General features: G+C 38.7%; 1 non-coding gene across 1 annotated transcript; it reads right to left on the bottom strand.

The window, feature by feature from the left end:
* Positions 1 to 5098: 5098 nt before the first annotated feature.
* Positions 5099 to 5205, bottom strand: LOC122905754. Its single transcript, XR_006384438.1, has one exon. It is a non-coding gene; the product is annotated as a U6 spliceosomal RNA (small nuclear RNA).
* Positions 5206 to 6354: the final 1149 nt, after the last annotated feature.

Below are 6354 nucleotides of genomic sequence, written 5' to 3' on the forward strand. Positions count from 1 at the left end.
CAAATATTAATAGACATAAAGGAAAAATTTTATAGTAATACATCAATAGCTGGGACTTTAACACCCCACCTTTATCAATGAATAGATCATCCAGAAAGAAAATCAACAAGAAAACAACACAACAGACCAGATGGTTTTAACATATATACAGAATAGTCCATCCAAAAACAGAATACACATTCTTTTCAAGTGCAAATGCAACATTCTCCAAGACAGATCATATTTTAGGCCACAAAATAATTCTCAAAAACTTTTAGAGGAGGACTAAAACCATATCAAGCACCTTCTGACTACATCAATGTGAAACTGGAAATCAGTTTTTAAAAAATCAAAAAAAAGGGAAAAAATACAAATACATGGAGGCTAAACAACATGCTCCTAAACAACCAATGGATCAATGAAGATATCAAGAGAAATAAAAAAATAACTGGAGACAATTGAAAATGGAAATACTACAGTTCAAAACCTTTGGAAGGCCCCAAAAACAGTTCTAGGAAGGAAGTTAATAGCAATGCAGGCCTACATCAAGAAACAAAAAAATATGAAACAAACAATCTTACCTTACACCTAAAGGAACTATAAAAAGTCAAAGTCCAAAGTTAAAAGAAAGGAAATAATAAGGATCAGAGCATAAATGAAAGAGACTAAATAAAAAGAGAAAGAAAAATAGAAAAAGATCAATGAATCCAAGAACTGGTTCTTTGAAATAATAAACCACAATGATAAACCTTTAGCGAGGCACATAAAGAAAAAAAAAACCCTCAAAATTGGAATGTAAGAGAAATTATAACTACACCACAGAAATACAAAATATTGTAAGTGATTCCTTGGAAAAATCATAGGCCAGCAAACTGGACAACCTAGAAGACACAGATAAATTTCTAGAAATACACAATCTTCTAAGACTGAATCAAGAAGAAATAGAAAATCTGAATAGACCAATCACTAGTAACAAAACTGAATCAGTAATAAATAAAACTCCCAATCACAAAGTCCAGGACAAGATGGCTTCACAGGTGAAATATACCTAACATTTAAATAAGAGTTAATACCTATCCTTCCCAAACTACTCCAAAAAAGTAAAGAAAGGAAAGCTTCCAAATACATTCCACAAGACCAGCATTACCCTGATACCAAAATCAGACAAAGACACTACAAAAATAAAAAAACTTAGATGTCAATATCCCTGATGAGCATAGATCCAAAAATCTCCAACAAAATATTAGAAAATGAAATCCATTACCAAATACATTTAAAGGATTATTCACCATGGTCAAATGTGATTTATTCCAGGGATGCAAGGATGATTCATTCTGAACAATCCACATATCAATTCACACGATGCACCACATTAACAAAATGAATGATTAAAAATGATGATCAACTCAATAGATGCAGAAAAGGCATTTGACAAAATTCAATATCCACGGTAAAAACTCAACAAAGAGAGTGTTGAAAAAACATATTTCAACATAATAAAGGCCATATATGACAAGCCCACAACTAACATTATACTCAACAGTGAAACGCTGGAAGTTTTTTCTCTAAGATGAGGAACAAAAACAAGGATGTCCATTCTTCCCACTTTCATTCAACATAGTAAGTCCTAGACAGAACAATCAGGTAAGGAACAAAAGACATCCAAATTGTTAAGGAAGAAGTAAACTGTCACTATTTGCAAATGACATGATATTTTACGTAGAAAACCCTAAAGACTCTCCAAGAAACTATTAGAACAAGTGCATTCCATAAAGTTTCAAGAAATGAAATTAATGTACAGAAACCTATTGTGTTTCTATACAGTCACAGCAAAGTTGCAGAAAGAGAAAATAAGAAAACAATCCATTAACAATGCATCAAAAAATTATTAAGAATAAATTTAACCAAGGAAGTGAGACACCAGTAGTATGAAAATTATAAGACACCAATTAAAGAAATTGAAGATGACAAAAATAAAGATACTATCTTTAGCCCACTGTATATTCTTATTTCCTTTATTATAGATTAATTGACCATGTAAGCTTGAGCTTTATTCTGGACTCTGTTCCACTGATCTTAGATGTCTTTTTCTATATTGCAGCCATACTTTTTTTATTACTATAGCTTTGTCCTATAGTTTGAAATCTTGGACTGTCATACCTCCAGCTGTTTTGTTCTTCTTCAAAGTTGCTTCGGCTCTTTGGGGTCTTTTGTGGTTATATTCAGATTTTTAGGATTATTTGTTCTAGTTCCATGAAAAATAGTATTGGTATTTTGATAGGGATTACACTAAATCTTTAGATCACTGTGGGTAGCATGGACATTTTAACAATATTAATTCTTTCAGTTCATGGTCAGAAATCATTTTTACCGGGGCGCCTGTGTGGCTCAGTGGGTTAGGCCACTGCCTTCGGCTCAGGTCATGATCCCAGGGTCCTGGGATCGAGTCCCGCATCGGGCTCTCTGCTCAGCAGGGAGCCTGCTTCCTCCTCTCTCTCTCTGCCTGCCTCTCTGCCTACCTGTGATCTCTCTCTCTGTCAAATAAATAAATAAATTCTTAAAAAAACAAAAGAAAAGAAATCACTTTTACCCCCTCCCTCCCATTTGTTAGAAAGTAAACAGATGACCAGAGCAATTTAGTACTTTACTCAGGGTGACCCAGACAAAAACAGGCCAAACTGGGATTCAATCCAGGAAGTCTGGCTCCAAAGGTTACAGTCTTAACTACCACTCCATCTCGGCACTCCATTAGTTATACTGCCCCTCCAAATTGACACTTGCAAGTATCTGGTTATTAGGCTGGCTCCAGATTTGGAAAACCACACAAAGAAAAAAGAGAATAGAGCTATTTAGCAAGGAGCAGAGAAAACCAAAAAGGAGATGTAATTATTATATTCAGATACCGGTCTCCTTCCCAAATTCCTTCCCTAACTCCATTTTTAATAAGAGGACATCAAGCTATCAAAGATACTGGGAGCAACGTGAAGGATAAAAAGAGTCTGAGATTCTGAGAAACAGGGGCTGAGAGATGTGTGTAGCATGAGCCGAGGGCAAACCATAGCAGAGGACAGCCATGAATTAGAGGCCACCTTCCAACAGCCTCAGATTTTTATTTTCTAGCTAATTCGTTTACCAAACACTCACAGGGTACCTACCCAGTGCACATTGTTCTGAGCACTAGGAAATGCCAGAGAACAAACTGCTCCTGCCTTCCTTCCTGGTCTTATATCCTCCCTTCCTCTCCTGCTAAATCCACACTGGCCCTTCTGTATCACAGATCTTTCCCCCATCCGGACCTCTTCACCTGCAGTTCCCCATTCCTGGTGTATTCTATCTCCTGTTCTTCAAATGGTCCAGCTTCTACATCATTTCCCCAGTGAGGGCGTCCCTAACACTCCCATCTAAATAAACATCTGATGGCTTGTTCTTATATCCCTTAATTTTAATCTTTGCCCTTATTGGTATCTAATTTTTTTCAATTTTTGTTTACTTTCTCCCCCTGTTGAATTTAGTTTAATGACATTTGTTTTGTTTTGTTTTCATTTTAAATGGGCTCCCCACCCAACATGGGGTTTGAACTCATGACCCTGAGACTAAGAGTCATAGGTTCTACCAGTTGAGCCAACTTTAGCTTAATGAAATCAGGAACTTCTGTTTTGCAGTTTTCTGTATTTGTGATGTTTTGAATAGTACTTATAGAAGTAGTCTGTAAATATTTACTGAATGAATTAATAAGCAAGAAATTGTGCTTCCATTTTGGTGAAGGTGTTAGCTTTGTTATTTTGACAGCCGGTGGTTGCAAACTAGAGAAAATATAGTGTGCATTATGTGGTTGAAAAGGCTAAGCATAAGCAACATCCAAACTCCTCTTCTTAGTAATAGGACTCTGGCTGGAGTTTACTTCCCCTGGCATCCTTTATAGCAAGGATTTGGTCAATGTGGTGTGGGTGGGAAAATGAGGTGTGTCATTTCTAAGTCATGCCCTTAAAAAGGAAGGTAGATGTCACCACTGACCCTTCCTCCCAACCCCTTCCACTACCCAGATGATGTCAGGATCTAAAGAAACCACTTTGGATCCGGTGATGGAAATCTTGTGTGTTGAGAATGACAGAGCTGCTTTGTCAACCTTAAATAGCTAACCTCTGCAGTATTATTTAGAGAAAAATAAGCTTCCATCTTATTTCAGTCACTGTATTGGAGAGGAGGGCGGTTACTTAGTTACAACAGCTAGGTCAGTACTCTACACTGTTTTAAATCTTCTTCAGCAATTAAGAGGGTCTTTTCAATTTCAATTTCCTGCCTCTTTCAGGAACTACTGCCCAAATACTATCCCCATATATTTTCATTTTTTTAATTTTATCCTTACCACCTTTCAAGTTAGGTTCTGTGTCCCACAACACATTGCATTTGCAACCTTTCACGTGCTTAAAAGGGAAAGGAAACACAGTGTGAATGGCTCCTAGTAGGAGCCATTTACTATGCTAAATGTCTCGCCCATAATACCTTAATTCTCCCAATATGTCTGTGAGTCCAATGTCATTTCACTATTTTAAGCAAGAAAGAGGCACAAGGACATTGGGTGTTTTGTCCAAGATCACACATCTAGTAAGTGGCAGAGTGAGACTTTGAATCAGGTAATAGCCAAGTTGGCTCTTTCCACTACTCTATGCTGATACCATGGTACGCACAATGACTGAGGGTTTGCATTTGTGTTTTTAGATTTCTATTGGCTCTAATTTCTTTTGTTAACTGCAGGACTTTTACTTTTGATTGTTTCTTATGACATCTTTATCCAACCCTTAGAGCCGTATTTGGGTTTTTTTTTTGTTTTTTTTTTTTATAAATTGCAGTAAAATAGAAGATAAAATTTACTCTTCAGCTATTTTTTTACTTCCTTTTTTAGTTTTTTTTTTATTATTAAAATTCAACTAGCCAGCATATAGTACATCATTAGCTTTTGGTGTAGTGTTCAACAATTTGTTAGTCGTGTGTACATCCCAGTGCTCCTCACATTCAGCTATCTTTAAGTGTTTAGATAGCTTAGTAACATTAAGTACATTCGTGTTGTTGGACAACCATCCAACACCATCTACCTCCAGAATGTTCCTACCATCCCTGAAAAAATACAGGATGCTTCATGAGTTTGTGTGTCACCCATGCACAGGGGACATGCTGTTCTTCTATGCATTGTTCCAATCTTAGTACCCATGCGGGCCAAGAGAGCACAGGGAGCTTAAGTTACTGGTTTTCGAATTCTTGGCTCCTTTCCTCCTTTTCTTTCTTCCCTTCCGTGACCTGCCACCTGCAGCTTCGTAATGAACTGGAGAGTCCTAGTGATAGATGTGCCTGTTTAAAGTCATGAGTAAGAGGAAAGAGAAATAAACATTAAAGGGCCTGGCTTGGGTCCTATTTTCATCCTCTGCCCCAACCAATCCCCAGGGGTCTGAGCAAGGAAACCGGAGATTCACAAATTGCCTAATTTAAAACGGAATCATTTTGAAGTTGCTCAGCCCTTCAACCAGTAAGTTAGCAACGCTGACCCGCTCCACCCTGCATGACTCACTGTCCAGTTTCGAGCACTGCCTGTCTCTCAAAATTTCAGCCTCATCTCGAGCTCCCAGGCCCGATCCTCCCTTTCTCCTTTCCTTCTTCCTACCCTCTCTCTTCTGGAGGTCATCCTTGTCTGCATGAAAGCATGGCAGGGAGAAGGGTCCATGGTTTCAGGGGAGGAAACTTATTTTGTGCAATTTTCTGTGTTCCATGAAAAGCTTTTTCTGTGAGAACACCAGCATTTGAGCATTTCCTGTGTTCACTGTCCCCTCATACCCTCGTGACCATTCCCTACATCTCTACAAACACGGAGTGGCCCACTTCTTCAAAACTGTTTTGTCCCCACAAATCCTGTTCATGGGAAGAGGCTCTGAGTTTAGGCTGTTCCTATCATTTGAGTATTAGTTTATTGCTCTGATTCAACACATAAGCAAGCATTGGGGCTTCTAAATTATACCCTATGCAATTGTGAAGAGGAGAACTGGAAGCCCCGTGGATTCCATTACCATGCTTGCATGAGCCTGAACCAACCGCCTTCCGTTCTCCTCCACCCCGTAAGGGCCTCTCTGGGAAAGAGCTTGGGGTGCAGGCCTAGCAGCTCTGCCTCTACCCAGGATGCCTTCCAGGACCCAATGGGAGCACCCTGAGGCTATGCTGAGCCCATCAGGAGATGGTGCAGGTACCCAGGCCTAGTCCTCGAGAAACCAAAAATCTTACAGGCAGGAACAGTCAGTATGCAAAGCTATACCTGCTCTCAGTAAAAAGGTGAGCTCTCTTCAACACTGAGTTTGCAAGAGTGATAGTAATGATTAGTGGAAAGTGGGA

This window comes from Neovison vison, chromosome 4, assembly GCF_020171115.1.
Source record: "Neovison vison isolate M4711 chromosome 4, ASM_NN_V1, whole genome shotgun sequence".
Taxonomy (NCBI): domain Eukaryota; kingdom Metazoa; phylum Chordata; class Mammalia; order Carnivora; family Mustelidae; genus Neogale; species Neogale vison.